Source organism: Canis aureus, chromosome 16 (assembly GCF_053574225.1).
Source record: "Canis aureus isolate CA01 chromosome 16, VMU_Caureus_v.1.0, whole genome shotgun sequence".
NCBI classification, from domain to species: domain Eukaryota; kingdom Metazoa; phylum Chordata; class Mammalia; order Carnivora; family Canidae; genus Canis; species Canis aureus.
In genome coordinates, this window is record NC_135626.1 from 52,192,977 (window position 1) to 52,210,491 (window position 17,515).

Genomic DNA, 17,515 nt, shown 5'->3' on the forward strand with positions numbered 1-17,515 from the left:
CAGGACTCGATTCTGGATCCCGGGATCATGATCTGAGCTGAAGGCAGGTGCCCAACTGTTGAGCTACTCAGGCATCCCATGAACCCCACTTTTAAATACACTTGCATTCCCTTCCCTCCCTGGAGCTCAGACACTGATCTGGAGTGAAATGAGGAGATGCTCAGTGCATCACGCCCTCAGACAGAGCTGTCTTTTTGTCTTATTCTCCCTACCATGTCACATCCATCCCTACATTCTTTCTTGGTTACCCATATCCTCCTCTCATTCCATCCTGTCCCCTAAGTCCTGGTTATAATTAGGTGTTTGAAACAAGTCTTATGTTTCACTTGAAATACTTGGCTAATGTGTGCAACTTTGCTACATCCTCATAATGACTTGTGAAGATAGAAATTACTTTTCCTGATCGTACAGATAAAATAATTCATCTCATTAATATTGGAAGTTCAGTTGAAATCTCAGGTCTGTCTGACTCTATCTAATAGATCTATGATTTTCAAAGTTTTGTCCAACAGCTGAGCTCTTTTTTTTCCTTAAATTAAATTTTACCTGGAATCTTTCATTCATAGAATGCCTTGGGCTACAAGTAATGAAACCCTGATTCAAGCTGGCTGGCATGATGAAAAGAATTAAAAATCTCCCCCAACAAGAAGTTGAAAGGTGGCATGAGCTATGGTGTTTTGAGCTCCAGCACTACTTCTACATGGTTTTTTTTTTTTTTGCTTTTCCTTCCCCTGTGTGATGCTTTCATCCTCAGACTGGGAGCAAGACAGCTGTAGTGATTCCAGGATTCTAGGCATCCCACCTGGATTAGAAAATACACAAAGTTGGAACAGAGGTAATCTCACCTTATGAGAGAGGAATGTTTCCTAGAAGTTCCCTAGCAGACTCACTTTGTGTCTTTGCCTACATCTGGGTCACATGCTAGTTTTAAATAAATTCCTGGAAAGGGGCCATCATGATTGGTGTATGTAAAACAAGATTCACTCTGAAGCTGAGAATAGGGTTCCCCTTGCCCTCAAAATTCTAAGATAGTCCCTAGGATTCCCATCTCCTGATGCACATGTACATAATCTCCTAACTTGGAGTGTGTGTGAAAATTGTGAATATGATAGGATAGTCATTTCTTTGATTCGATTGTTATGTGGCCAATAGTGATAGAGTAAACCCTCTGGTGATTACACTATGTAAGATTGTGTCATGGCAGATGGGAGAGATACTGGAAGTGTGAGAGAGGTTCAGTACAGTGAGGATTCTAAGCCACTAGCTTTGAACATGGAGGGGTCAAATGGCAAGGATCTGAGGGTGACTTGTTGGAGCTGAGATCAGTCCCTGATTGACACCAGTAGCCACTAGGAACTGAATTCTTCCAACAGTCTGAATGAACACAGAAGCAGATTCTTCCCTAGAACTTCCAGAAAGGCATGTGATGTGGCTGACACCCAGATTTCACCCTGTGAAACACTGAGGAAAGAACCCACACACATTCCCAGATTTCTGATATATGGAACTATGAGATAATAGATAGGTGTTTTTTTTTTTAAGGATTTTATTTATTTATTCATGAGAGACACACACAGAGAGAGGCAGAGACATAGGCAGAGGCAGAAGCAGACTCCTGGTGGGGAGCCTGATATGGCACTTGATCCCAGGCCTCTGGAATCACGACTTGAGCCAAAGAAAGGCGGACGCTCAACCACTGAGCCACCCCGGTGCCCTAGATGGGTGTTGTTTTAAGCCATTAATATATGATTTATTTTGTAACAATAGAAAACTGAAATAAACCATAAGGTACTAAACTCTGCCAATGGCCTGAATGGACTTAGAATAGACCGACCGGTATTCCTTGGATGGCCTCTCAGTCCCAGTTAACACCTTGATTCAGCCTGGGAGACCCCGAGCAGAGAACCTAGTTTCTTTGTGTCCACACTTCTGACCTATGGAAACTGTTAGACAATAATGGGCATTGTTTTAAGTTGCTAAACTTAAACAGGTTTGTAGTAACCATTGATAAGCAATATATGATTAATACACTCCCCATTCTCTACCCTCAGGTCACATTGGAGGTGGACATCTGAAAGCACTGGGCTCTGTCAAAACAAAGTGGAGGTTAGATGTTGAGTATAAAATAGATAACAGTAACATTTTATTACCATGATTTTATTTTCTAAATTCATAAACATAATAAAGTTAATAAAGGAAAATCATAGTACTGTTCTACAGAATGTATGAAATTGAGGGTTATGAATGACAATTACTACATCTCATTTGTTTCCTATTTTCTGTTGGTTGCACACATCAAGACAATCCTGACTCACACATATTTAGTAATCATGCAGTCAACTTAATAATTTTAGACATGCATAGGTTTGAATAAAAAAAAAGACCACTGTAGAGACATAACCCCTGTAATCACTGAGACAGTTACAAGAAGTCTAATTAAATACAAGACATGATAGAATTTTTATACTACGATTTTTATAAAATCAAATTTTTTTGTGGTTGCATAATTATTACTGTTTCTAGAGTGTTTCAATCTGATATGACATTTAAATATACATGTTAATTTTATTACAGTACTTATAATAGCTGAATATATAAAATATTTAAAACAGGTGAATATATTATGCACATATATGAGTACATATATATTTTTATGAAGTTTGAATCCAGCTTTGTGGAGCATTAAAGCACCTTGCTAGTCCTCTAGAGTTCCACAGAAAATAATTTGAAAGCTCTTGCTCCAATCCCATGGTTCTGTGCTGACTTCTGCTGATCCTTCAGGATAGCTCACCTCATCTAGGAGAAAGCTAAATGGCTTACTTAACTAATAAATACCTCATGTTAAGCTGTTGTGAAACTAAAATTCTGGGGAGAAGAAGAACTTCAGGTTTTGGGTGACAACAGTTCTCAGCCCTTTTGAGCTCATCTCCTGGGATGGATGCTACCTCCTAGAGGGGAGGCCAAGCAAGGATTTCATGTACCTGAGATTCTACATGTTTGTGGGCCATGCAGTAGTGGAACTTGCCTGCAATAGAACAGATCTTGGGCTGTGGAGCTGGTCTGGCCTCACCACATGGGCACTGGAGGTGACTTGTTCTTCTAGACTCCATTGACTATAAAGTGTGGCTTAATTTTCCAGTTAGTCTAGAAAACTAAATGTCAAGATGTCTATGAAAATTTTAACCCACTATCTGGGACCTATTTAAAACTCAAGAAAATGGCTCAATATCCCTAATCTAAAACCCTGGGGCCAGATGTTTTTGGGAACTTAGAAATTTTTGGATTTCAGAAAGAAAATTTGGTGCAGATACTCACTGTAATGTCCCTGGAAAAGTCTAGGACAGCAGCGCATAATCAAGCATGGTGATGTATCATTTTTTAGATCCATATTAAGTGTGAATATTCATACCAAGTGGGCTAAAGAAAAACCACAATAACTCCCTGAGTTAGAGACATTTTATAATAAAAGAGTTCTAAGAAAGTTTCCAGGAAAATTTAACAATTATAAACATGCATGCATCAAACAGGGGAATCCCAAGCACCTGAAGCAAAAACTGGCAGAATTGGAGAGAGAAATAGATCTATCAACAGTAGTGGTTGAAGACTTTAACACCCCACTCAAAATAACAGATCAAAAAATTAGACAGAAAATCGGTCATATTTAGAGGCTACATATGGTAACTAAAGATTCCCAAACTGTAGCCCAAGTATCTTTCTTTTTTTAAATATTTATTTATTTTAGAGAGAGAGAGTGTGCGTGCAAGTGGAGGGGCGGGGGGGTGGATAAGCAGACTTCCCACTGAACAGGGAGCCCATGTGTGGCTCCATCTCAGGACCCCAGGACCCTGAGATCATGACCTGAGCCAAAACTGAGAGTCAGATGATCAACTGATTGAGCCACTCAGGTGCTGCTAGCCCAAGTTTCATTTGGACTAGCCCAGCTTCCCTATCTAACCATATGATCTTAATTTCTGTGCTTATTAACTTAAGCCTCATGGATCCCCAGACAATCTATTTGTGGCTTTTAAGGGCTTCATAAACTTGTAAAATAATATTTAATTTTTGTGAGTGAATGTATTTGGAGAAGGTATGTTTATAGTTTTCGTCAGTTAACATTTATGCATTTGAGGGTGCACTATATATCAGGTACTGGACTAAAGTGTTACAGCTGTGAATAAAATGTTCATATGGAGGTGAGGTGGCTAAGACATTCAGACAAAGATCATAAGTAAATGAGATTACTTTAAATACTAATGTATGCTCTGAGAACAACAGGATAGAATAGTGTGATAGGTATCAGCTTTGAGGACCACTAATTTAGCTGAGGTATCAAAGAAGGCTTCTCTTAGGAGGTGATATTTGAAGGGTAGAAGGAGAAGAGGGAACACTTAATATCTTGAGATAGGAACAAATGTATTATGTTCAAGAGGCTGAACAAAGACAGAGTGGCTGGAGCATAGCAACCAAACGGGAGCATGGAGAGAGGTGGTATTGGAGGAGGCAGGGTTCATGTTTGGGATTTCCCTTTATCCAACCATATCTTGCAAAGATACAGGCATATTTTCTAAGATCAGCTTTGTAAAGCCAAATTATGTTACAAGATAGATAACTTAGTTGCTGGTTTGAGGGCCTATTAGCAATAATCAACACTTGTACTATAAGTAGAATATGAACATTTAGATCCTGTAGAAAGCTTAGAGCCATGGGTTCTTTCCTACATATTTGTACACCTTCTGACTGGGTTACTATATCTAGTATCTCTGTTGTTCTATCTTTAATTACAAAAGTTATAGCTGATATTTATTGAATACTTTCTATGTGGCAGGCTTTCTTCTAACTATTTTACATGGATTATTGCAATCTTTACAAGTAATTGTGAGGTAGGTATTATTTTTGTTATAGTTGGGGAAATTGAGCACAGAGAGATTATATACTATTAGAAAAATCATAGATTCAGGGCTGTCAAATAAGATATCTTTCAAGGAATTTGGAGAATCTTTCTGATATAATTTTTGCTTGTGAATTTTTGGAGAAAGATTTTTTTTTTTTTACTTTTCTATATTAAAGTGTCAGTAACAAATTAGACTTCCCTCACCTTGTTTCCCAGTTAGTTTCACAGGAAGAATAATGTCAATGCTTTCTGGCTACATAGCATATATCTTTACAAGTATTCTAGATGCTTCCTGTTAGCTAGTGATGCTCATAATATTGACAGTTTTGTTTTCAAGGACGTGATGGGCTGAATAAACATGATTCTTCACTATAGACCCATTGCACTCTTGGCATAATGTTTCTGAATACTTGGATAAAGTCATTTTTTCACAAGAACATCTTGCTTGTGTTACCAAAATTATACTCTGCTGAGGAGACAGCTCATGACTCATGTGTAAAAGAAACCTTTGTAACTCTTCTGGGAAAAGTGCTCATTTTCAACTTGCATTTATTGGCACTGTTCAATTTAGGTGAGAATGCTGTGTGAAGTAGCTCTCCTAAAAAATCATCTTAGAGTTTATTTAGTCAGTAACACAATCCAGCACTTGTCAAATCCATTTACTACTATGTACATATGAGCCGTCTTAAAGAGGGCTGAAAAATTATTAATAGGCTATTCACTTTTCAGATTGTTCAAAAATGAGATGCTAAGACAGAAATTGGTTCTTTTGCATTTTTATATTTCCTCCTAATTCTTGGCTGATGTCCCTTGCTCTTGTATACTGTGGGAAACTTTCCTATGGTGTTAATGAGCTCTGTCAGGAATCATAGCTAGGGAGCCCAACCCACGGTCCCTGTCAGACCCAAGAATTCGCACAGTGTTAAATTTTTAATGTGAAGTCCTTTAGGTGGGACATTCCTGCCCCATTTTACCCTTGTCACCATTACAGTGTTTTGTATGACCCAAATTATATACTTATATGTTGGGCTCGGCTTCTGAAGAATACCTAAGGATACTCTTCAGTTTGTAGAAGATAGTTCCCTAATTTTCTCTTTTTCAAAATATGAGTGCCTTTTCGGCCAGCTCATCAACTGAGTACATTTTGGGATTTCTTAAACTCAAACATGTCTGGCAAGGACTCAGCCTTATTTCTTTTTGGGGTCCAACTTTTTGTAACCAAGCATTCTACAGGATTGAGAAATTAGCTATTGGAGTTGGAGTCTGTTAATAGCAATCAAGATCTGGGCTCCACATGTGGGATAATGACTGGGGCCAGTGATATGCTTGGCCCTAAATACTATTCTAAATATTTATGTAACTTCCGACTTGATGTATGAATTTTTAATCACCGTGTGCCTTGGGGGAAGAGTTTGAAGTTAAGAGACTGCCAATTATTTATTCTGTAATATGTAGCACACTTTCTTATCACTAATTTTCATATAAGCCCCAAGTCCTGAAAAAAAAAATCTCTAAGATTCTATACTTGTATTGTCCAATATAGTAGCCACTAGCATGTAACTAATGAGCACTTGAAACATGGCTGGTCCAAATTAGTTCAAAGATGTACAGTAAATATAAAATATTCACCAGATTTCCAAGAGATAGTATGAAAAATAGAGTATAAAATATCTTCTTAGTAATTTTTTATATTGGTTACATATTAGAATGATAATATTTTGTATATATTGGGTTGAATAAAATATATTATTAAAATTGATCTACCCATTTCTTTTTTCCCTTTTTAAATGTGACTACTAGAAAAATTAAAATTAATGTGTGGCTTGTATTTATGACTTGTACTATATTTATATTGGACAACATTGATCTAAATAGCTAACAAAGACCATTATAACCCTAACACATATTAATGTTTAGCACAGATCACAACTGGGAAATATTAACATTCATTGGTCTTGGTGTAGTACTAAATGTATTTGTCATAGGGCAGTCATAATTTAAATGCCAATACATTCTCATTGAGTCAGTATACTTATTTGTTGCATGAGTTCCTCCATTCATCTTCCAATACTTCCACTTTAAAAAAAGCTCCCCAAAATACAGTTGGATGTGGATGTTCTGGCGTCTGAAATAGTCTATTGCTTTTAGTGGATTATAGTTGAGAAGCAGGAGGCACATGGTTTGTTTTGACAGCTAGGAATGCAAGAGACTTTCTAGTTTAGATTTAACATTCCATCTGCTGTGTTTTGCAAGTGGAAGAGCTGAAGCTCAGTGAAGAGGAACCTGATGGAATAGGATGGTGGTAGCTGTTTTATCCTATGTCTTCTTTAAAAAAAAAAACTTATGAGCTAAAGAAGAGACATAACAAACAATATCACTGTGCATTAGCAACTTTGCCAAATTTAACAGATGAACATACTCTATTGAGTATCACTCAGATTGCTCACTGCTCTGCCTCAACTACTAGGGAAAGCCACCTCTTGAAAGCTATAGATTCCATTTCTGACTTAGAAAGCCTGCCTCCTCTGGACTGCTAGAATAAGTCAAACAAAGCAGAAGATTGCTTCTTAGAGCAAATTGAATAAATTTCTGATTGCCAGGTCTCTGTGGAATTCATAGGTGAAAGGGATTCAGAAATAGAGACTCAAAGGATTTCTTTCTCACCCTAACACTTAGGCCAAACTTGTATCTTCTAAATTCAGATATCTAGTAACAGTGTTCTGAGTGAATGGCTGGGGACTATAGCAGCTGCTTTTGTAGATTGACTGTTAAGTTCCTTAAATGAACTAACTACAGTGGCAGAAAATATTAGCTCTCCAAGATTTGTTCTTCCTTTCACAGTAATAGGATTATAGTTGGAATGTGACTGGTCAGCTAGACATTAACATTTTCAAACTTCTTTGAAGTTATGTATACAGTTATGTGTTTAATTTCTCTCTAATGGAATGCAAGAGGAAGTGAGATGTGCTATTTTTAGCCCAAGCCTTTAAGTTGCTGAACGTGCTTTCTTCATATATTCTTACCCCTTCCTGTGAGCCAAAAATTGGTCAATATTGACCAAAAAGACCATATTGACCTGAAACTTGGAGATACGGAATCTTTATCAGCCTAGGTCACTTAATGACCATGTAGAACAGAGTTACCTGGTCTGGGCTGTTCCTTGAGAGAGAAATACATTTTACGTGTCTGAGCTGTTTCATTGTGGGATGTGTTACAGTTATTTGGTCTATCTTAACAAATGGAAACCTATTAGGTGTTATATTGGTATAATTATCTGATTTGAAAATAAGGAAATATAATCACAACAAAGATAGTTTTCTTTACTATTCGGATACACTTTTATCTGCAATAGACATGAATTATTTTTCTTGCCTTCCACTTGAGATGGCTGCAGACATTAATCATAGAGATAGAGGATATTTGAACTGGGAAAGGATCATTTAGTCCAACCCATTTTGCAAATGAGGAAAAACCTGTAACTTGCCAGCCTGACATGGCTAGTGAGTTGCAAGAATTAAACTAGAATTCAAGTTTCCTATTTCTCATGCCAGTATATTTACAATATATCCAAGAGATATATTAATTTTCATCCAACATGGCAACTGTGACTGATCAATAGTGCCTGTCATGACTAGTGGTTGTTTTTTTTTTTTTTTTTAAGATTTTATTCATGAAAGACACAGATTGAGACAGACAGAGGCACAGACAGAAGCAGACTCCATGCAGGGAGCCCAACATGTCTCTAGGATTACACCCTGGGATGAAGGCAGCGCTAAACCACTGAGCCACAGAGGCTGCCTAGGACTAGTGTTTTCAGGAGTATGAAGCCACTTTCTGGCCCATGGGGGAGGGAAGAGAGTGGACACAATTCTGCATTGCATTCACCAGTTGTGCATTATCAAATGCAGCTTCACATCAAGGTAAGTTCTGTGATTAATCTTGGCAGTATTAAAAAAGTTCTAGATAGCTATTTGGGGTAACAAAGGATTTATGGGGGGGAGGAGCAAGATGGCGGAAGAGCAGGGTCTCCAAATCACCTGTCTTCACCAAATTACCTAGAAAACCTTCCAATCATCCTGAAAATCTATGAATTCGGCCTGAGATTTAAAGAGAGACCAGCTGGAATGCTACAGTGAGAAGAGTTCGCGCTTCTATCAAGGTAGGAAGACGGGGAAAAAGAAGTAAAGAAACAAAGGCCTCCAAGGGGGAGGGGCCGCGGGGAGCCGGGCTGAGGCCGGGGCGAGTGTCCCCAGGACAGGAGAGCCCCGTCCCGGAGACGCAGGAGCTGCACTGACCTTCCCGGGCGGAAAGGGGCTCGCGGGGAGTTGGAGCAGGACCCAGGAGGGCGGGGATGCCCTCGGGCTCCCCGGGACAGTAACAGCAACTGCGCGCCCAGGAGAGTGCGCCGAGCTCCCTAAGGGCTGCAGCGCGGGCGGCGGGACCCGGCGGGACCCGGAGCAGCTCGGAGGGGCTCGGACGGAGGCTCCGCGGAGGGGGCTGCGCGGCCCCGGGAGCAGCTCGGAGGGGCTCGGGCAGAGGAAGAGGCTCCATGCGGAGGGGGCTGCGCGGTTCCAGGAGCAGCTCGGGGTGCTCGGGCAGCGGCTCCGCGGAGGGGGCTGCGCGGCCCAGGAGCGCGAATCCGCCAGCGCAGGCTCCGGAGCACAGGGCGCCGGGACACAGCCCAGGATCCCGCCTCCCCCGGGACAGGCAGAGGCCGGGAGGGCCCAGGACAGCGAGGACGCTCCTGCCCCAGCTGAGCAGATCAGCGGCCCCGCCCGGAGCCTCCAGGCCCTGCAGACCGAGTTCCTGCCGGAGCTGAATCCAGGTTTCCAGAGCTGCCCCGCCACTGGGGCTGTTCCTCCTGCGGCCTCACGGGGTGAACAACCCCCACTGAGCCCTGCACCAGGCAGGGGCACAGCAGCTCCCCCAACTGCTAACACCTGAAAATCAGCACAGCAGGCCCCTCCCCCAGAACACCAGCTGACGGACAACTTCCAGGAGAAGCCAAGGGACTTAAAGTACACAGAATCAGAAGATACTCCCCAGTGGTTCTTCTTTTTTTTTTTTGTTTTGTTTTGTTTTGTTTTGTTTTGTTTTGCTTTCTGATTTGTTTCCTTCCCCCACCCCCTTTTTTTTCTCCTTTCTTTTTCTTTCTCTTTTTCTTCTCTTTTTTTTTCTTTTCGTTTTTTTTTCTTCCCCTTTTTTTTCCTCTTTCTCTTTTCTTTCCTTCTTTCTCTCCTCTCTTTTTCTCTTTTTCCCAATACAACTTGCTTTTGGCCACTCTGCACTGAGCAAAATGACTAGAAGGAAAACCTCACCTCAAAAGAAAGAATCAGAAACAGTCCTCTCTCCCACAGAGTTACAAAATCTGGATTACAATTCAATGTCAGAAAGCCAATTCAGAAGCACTATTATACAGCTACTGGTGGCTCTAGAAAAAAGCATAAAGGACTCAAGAGACTTCATGACTGCAGAATTTAGAGCTAATCAGGCAGAAATTAAAAATCAATTGAATGAGATGCAATCCAAACTAGAAGTCCTAACGACGAGGGTTAACGAGGTGGAAGAACGAGTGAGTGACATAGAAGACAAGTTGATAGCAAAGAGGGAAACTGAGGAAAAAACAGACAAACAATTAAAAGACCATGAAGATAGATTAAGGGAAATAAACGACAGCCTGAGGAAGAAAAACCTACGTTTAATTGGTGTTCCCGAGGGGGCCGAAAGGGACAGAGGGCCAGAATATGTATTTGAACAAATTCTAGCTGAAAACTTTCCTAATCTGGGAAGGGAAACAGGCATTCAGATCCAGGAAATAGAGAGATCCCCCCCTAAAATCAATAAAAACCGTTCAACACCTCGACATTTAATAGTGAAGCTTGCAAATTCCAAAGATAAGGAGAAGATCCTTAAAGCAGCAAGAGACAAGAAATCCCTGACTTTTATGGGGAGGAGTATTAGGGTAACAGCAGACCTCTCCACAGAGACCTGGCAGGCCAGAAAGGGCTGGCAGGATATAGTCAGGGTCCTAAATGAGAAGAACATGCAACCAAGAATACTTTATCCAGCAAGGCTCTCATTCAAAATGGAAGGAGAGATAAAGAGCTTCCAAGACAGGCAGCAACTAAAAGAATATGTGACCTCCAAACCAGCTCTGCAAGAAATTTTAAGGGGGACTCTTAAAATTCCCCTTTAAGAAGAAGTTCAGTGGAACAGTCCACAAGGACTGAATAGATATCATGATGACACTAAACTCATATCTCTCAATAGTAACTCTGAATGTGAACGGGCTTAATGACCCCATCAAAAGGCGCAGGGTTTCAGACTGGATAAAAAAGCAGGACCCATCTATTTGCTGTCTACAAGAGACTCATTTTAGACAGAAGGACACCTACAGCCTGAAAATAAAAGGTTGGAGAACCATTTACCATTCGAATGGTCCTCAAAAGAAAGCAGGGGTAGCCATCCTTATATCAGATAAACTAAAATTTACCCCAAAGACAGTAGTGAGAGATGAAGAGGGACACTATATCATACTTAAAGGATCTATTCAACAAGAGGACTTAATATATATGCTCAACATATATGCTCCGAATTTGGGAGCTGCCAAATATATAAATCAATTATTAACCAAAGTGAAGAAATACTTAGATAATAATACACTTATACTTGGTGACTTCAATCTAGCTCTTTCTATACTCGATAGGTCTTCTAAGCACAACATCTCCAAAGAAACAAGAGCTTTAAATGATACACTGGACCAGATGGATTTCACAGATATCTACAGAACTTTACATCCAAACTCAACTGAATACACATTCTTCTCAAGTGCACATGGAACTTTCTCCAGAATAGACCACATATTGGGTCACAAATCGGGTCTGAACCGATACCAAAAGATTGGGATTGTCCCCTGCATATTCTCGGACCATAATGCCTTGAAATTAGAACTAAATCACAACAAGAAGTTTGGAAGGACCTCAAACACGTGGAGGTTAAGGACCATCCTGCTAAAAGATAAAAGGGTCAACCAGGAAATTAAGGAAGAATTAAAAAGATTCATGGAAACTAATGAGAATGAAGATACAACCGTTCAAAATCTTTGGGATGCAGCAAAAGCAGTCCTAAGGGGGAAATACATCGCAATACAAGCATCCATTCAAAAACTGGAAAGAACTCAAATACAAAAGCTCACCTTACACATAAAGGAGCGAGAGAAAAAACAGCAAATAGATCCTACACCCAAGAGAAGAAGGGAGTTAATAAAGATTCGAGCAGAACTCAACGAATCCGAGACCAGAAGAACTATGGAACAGATCAACAGAACCAGGAGTTGGTTCTTTGAAAGAATTAATAAGATAGATAAACCATTAGCCAGCCTTATTAAAAAGAAGAGAGAGAAGACTCAAATTAATAAAATCATGAATGAGAAAGGAGAGATCACTACCAACACCAAGGAAATACAAACGATTTTAAAAACATATTATGAACAGCTATACGCCAATAAATTAGGCAATCTAGAAGAAATGGACGCATTCCTGGAAAGCCACAAACTACCAAAACTGGAACAGGAAGAAATAGAAAACCTGAACAGGCCAATAACCAGGGAGGAAATTGAAGCAGTCATCAAAAACCTCCCAAGACACAAGAGTCCAGGGCCAGATGGCTTCCCAGGGGAATTCTATCAAACGTTTAAAGAAGAAACCATACCTATTCTCCTAAAGCTGTTTGGAAAGATAGAAAGAGATGGAGTACTTCCAAATTCGTTCTATGAAGCCAGCATCACCTTAATTCCAAAGCCAAAGACCCCACCAAAAAGGAGAATTACAAACCAATATCCCTGATGAACATGGATGCAAAAATTCTCAACAAGATACTGGCCAATAGGATCCAACAATACATTAAGAAAATTATTCACCATGACCAAGTAGGATTTATCCCTGGGACACAAGGCTGGTTCAACACCTGTAAAACAATCAATGTGATTCATCATATCAGCAAGAGAAAAACCAAGAACCATATGATCCTCTCATTGGATGCAGAGAAAGCATTTGACAAAATACAGCATCCATTCCTGATCAAAACTCTTCAGAGTGTAGGGATAGAGGGAACATTCCTCGACATCTTAAAAGCCATCTATGAAAAGCCCACAGCAAATATCATTCTCAATGGGGAAGCACTGGGAGCCTTTCCCCTAAGATCAGGAACAAGACAGGGATGTCCACTCTCACCACTGCTGTTCAACATAGTACTGGAAGTCCTAGCCTCAGCAATCAGACAACAAAAAGACATTAAAGGCATTCAAATTGGCAAAGAAGAAGTCAAACTCTCCCTCTTCACCGATGACATGATACTCTACATAGAAAACCCAAAAGTCTCCACCCCAAGATTGCTGGAACTCATACAGCAATTCGGTAGCGTGGCAGGATACAAAATCAATGCCCAGTAGTCAGTGGCATTTCTATACACTAACAATGAGACTGAAGAAAGAGAAATTAAGGGGTCAATCCCATTTACAATTGCACCCAAAAGCATAAGATACCTAGGAATAAACCTCACCAAAGATGTAAAGGATCTATACCCTGAAAACTATAGAACACTTCTGAAAGAAATTGAGGAAGACACAAAGAGATGGAAAAATATTCCATGCTCATGGATTGGCAGAATTAATATTGTGAAAATGTCAATGTTACCCAGGGCAATATACACGTTTAATGCAATCCCTATCAAAATACCATGGACTTTCTTCAGAGAGTTAGAACAAATTATTTTAAGATTTGTGTGGAATCAGAAAAGACCCCGAATAGCCAGGGGAATTTTAAAAAAAAAAACCATATCTGGGGGCATCACAATGCCAGATTTCAGGTTGTACTACAAAGCTGTGGTCATCAAGACAGTGTGGTACTGGCACAAAAACAGACACATAGATCAGTGGAACAGAATAGAGAATCCAGAAGTGGACCCTGAACTTTATGGGCAACTAATATTCGATAAAGGAGGAAAGACTATCCATTGGAAGAAAGACAGTCTCTTCAATAAATGGTGCTGGGAAAATTGGACATCCACATGCAGAAGAATGAAACTAGACCACTCTCTTTCACCATACACAAAGATAAACTCAAAATGGATGAAAGATCTAAATGTGAGACAAGATTCCATCAAAATCCTAGAGAAGAACACAGGCAACACCCTTTTTGAACTCGGCCATAGTAACTTCTTGCAAGATACATCCACGAAGGCAAAAGAAACAAAAGCAAAAATGAACTATTGGGACTTCATCAAGATAAGAAGCTTTTGCACAGCAAAGGATACAGTCAACAAAACTCAAAGACAACCTACAGAATGGGAGAAGATATTTGCAAATGACATATCAGATAAAGGGCTAGTTTCCAAGATCTGTAAAGAACTTATTAAACTCAACACCAAAGAAACAAACAATCCAATCATGAAATGGGCAAAAGACATGAACAGAAATCTCACAGAGGAAGGCATAGACATGGCCAACATGCATATGAGAAAATGCTCTGCATCACTTGCCATCAGGGAAATACAAATCAAAACTACAATGAGATACCACCTCACACCAGTGAGAATGGGGAAAATTAACAAGGCAGGAAACCACAAATGTTGGAGAGGATGTGGAGAAAAGGGAACCCTCTTACACTGTTGGTGGGAATGTGAACTGGTGCAGCCACTCTGGAAAACTGTGTGGAGGTTCCTCAAACAGTTAAAAATAGACCTGCCCTACGACCCAGCAATTGCACTGTTGGGGATTTACCCCAAAGATACAAATGCAATGAAACGCCGGGACACTTGCACCCCGATGTTTATAGCAGCAATGGCCACGATAGCCAAACTGTGGAAGGAGCCTCGGTGTCCATCGAAAGATGAATGGATAAAGACGATGTGGTTTATGTATACAATGGAATATTACTCAGCCATTAGAAATGACAAATACCCACCATTTGCTTCAACGTGGATGGAACTGGAGGGTATTATGCTGAGTGAAGTAAGTCAGTCGGAGAAGGACAAACATTATATGTTCTCATTCATTTGGGGAATATAAATAATAGTGAAAGGGAAAATAAGGGAAGGGAGAAGAAATGTGTGGGAAATATCAGAAAGGGAGACAGAACGTAAAGACTGCTAACTCTGGGAAACGAACTAGGGGTGGTAGACGGGGAGGAGGGCGGGGGGTGGGAGTGAATGGGTGACGGGCACTGGGTGTTATTCTGTATGTTAGTAAATTGAACACCAATAGACATTACTTCTATAAAAAAAAAAAAAAACTACCTAGAGTTTGTTAAACTTCATGGTGTATCCTCTAATTTCATGAGGCTTCTAGGCAAAGAATACCAAGGAGCTTTATTTAATTCACTGACCAAAAAAATGCACAACAGGTCTCTACTTGATTCCTTCCAATAAATGATGCAATAAAGTTTAGGTTTCCTTAGGGAAAAAAAAAAAAAGAGATGAATGAGAGACAGACAGTGGTCACAATACAAGTCCAGGATTTTACACTTCCCAGCAGTCAAAGCTGATTTACCCTAATGGCAGAGGCCACTTAACCCAATGTCAGTTGCACAAGTTTTTTTTTTTGTTTTGTTTTGTTTTGTTTTTTTAATTGCACAAGTTTTTAGGTAAGTCCTGATCTTAGCATTAGGGATTAAAGGAGCTCCATCTTAATATTTGGGGTATTAGCCTCATGTCTCATTTGTGGCCTGTCTGGTCCAGAATTTGTGAATTGTCTTTGCTTTTACCCTTCCTTTGGTGCTGGGTCTGGAACAGAAATTTCCGTCTCAGTTTCCACATTTGAATCCTTTCCTTAGTTTTTGCCCCAGAGCCTATAAAATTGTCAAAAGTTGGTTTTCAAACTGCCAATGCCCTTTCCTGGACCCTACCTTCATGTATGAAGTCCTCAACCTGTTCAGATTTCCCTCTCTGCCTGGATCTTTGAACAATATCTACTCTCAAAAGTACAGCCTCTGTGTTCTGTTTGTATTTTACAATTTTAGTATTTTGAGTCTTTTTACTTGGTTAGTCTAGCTAAAGTTTTATTAACCTGGCTGATCTTTTTAAGGGACTGTTGATTACCTTAATTTTTTTTGTCTATTTTTGTTTCATTTATTCCTTTTCTTTATTATTTTGTTTTGTTTTGCTCACTTTGGGTTTAGTTTGCTTTTCTTTTTTCATTTACTTAAATTGGAAGATTCAGTTATTGATTTGAGGTTATTCATTTTTAATAAAAGCATATACTGTGATCATAAACTTCCTTTTAAGCACTGCTTTAAATTCATCCTGTAAGTTATAGTATTTTGCATTTTTTTCTCATTCATATCAAAGTATTTTCTAATTTCTCTTGTGACTTCTCTGATGTCTGATTCTTTGTTAGTTTGTTGTTTAATTTCTACATATTTGTGAATTTCCCAAATTTTCTTCTATTATTGATTTCTAACCTAATTCAATATAGTTAGAAAATATACTTTGTATGATTTCAGTTCTTTTAAATTCATCGAGATTTGACTTATGACTTAACATATGATATATCCCAGAGAATATATCATATATATCATATGCACTTGAAAAGAATGTGTTTAATGCTATTGAGGGACATGTTCTATTAAGTCTATTAGGTCTATTTGCTTTATGTTGTTGGTCGGGTCTTTCTTTTTTTAATTTATTTATTTGAGAGAATGAGAGAGAATGAGTGTGTGTGAGAGAGAGTGAGAGAGCGAGAGCACGTGCACTAGCAGAGGGAGGGACAGAGGGAGAAGTGGACTCCCTGTGGAGCAGGGAGCCTGATGTAGGGCTCTATCCCAGGAGCCCCTAATCATGACCTGAGCTGAAGTCAGATGCTTAACCGACTGAGCCACCCAGGCGCCCCAGGTCTTCTATAACATTGTTGATCTCCTGCCAAACTGTTTTACTCACTATTTGAACAGATATTGAAGTCTCCAACTATTATTGTTGAACTGTTTTTTCCCCTTCAATTCTATCATTTTTTTCATGTCATGCATTTTGAGGCTCTCTTGTTAGGCACACATATATTTATAATTGTATATATTCCTGATAGATTGATCTTTCTTTCATTATACAATGTCCCTCCATATATTGAGAAATATTTTTTCCCTTTAAATTGTGCCTGATACTTGTATACTAATATATATTAGTATAGCACTTCTGCTTTCTTAGCGTTGATGGTTGTATGGTATACCCTTTTCCCCTCATTCTTTTTTTTTTCCCTCATTCTTTTACTTATCTCTCTGAATGTAAAGTGTATCTTCCATGAACAGCATATAATTGTGTTTTTTTCTGTATGATAACCTTGGCTTTGATTGGATTATTTCACCATTTACATGTAATGATATTAAAGATATGATGGATTCACTTCTATTATTTTGCTTTTCTGTCTTCTGAATGCCACAAGAATCTTTTTGTTCCTCTTTATTCCTTCTTTACTGCCTTCTTTTGCAATAAGTGGATATTTTCTACAATAAAATTTTAAATTCCTTTAATAATTTCTTTTTTTCTTTAGTAATTTCTAAATTATGTTAAAAGTGTATTTTCTTTGTGGCTCCTCTAAGGCTTACATATATTCTCAACTTATCTGAATTTACTTCAAAT

At 39.3% G+C, this 17,515-nt stretch overlaps 1 long non-coding RNA gene across 1 annotated transcript in view; it reads left to right on the forward strand.

Annotated features, from left to right (window-relative positions):
- Positions 1-8,807, forward strand: part of LOC144286918 (uncharacterized) — a 38,856-nt gene extending 30,049 nt beyond the window's left edge. The window contains exons 4-5 of the long non-coding RNA XR_013354865.1: positions 2,052-2,106; positions 8,553-8,807. This is a non-coding gene — a long non-coding RNA (uncharacterized LOC144286918). The remainder of the gene's footprint in view (positions 1-2,051; positions 2,107-8,552) is intronic.
- The last annotated feature ends 8,708 nt before the right edge of the window (positions 8,808-17,515 follow it).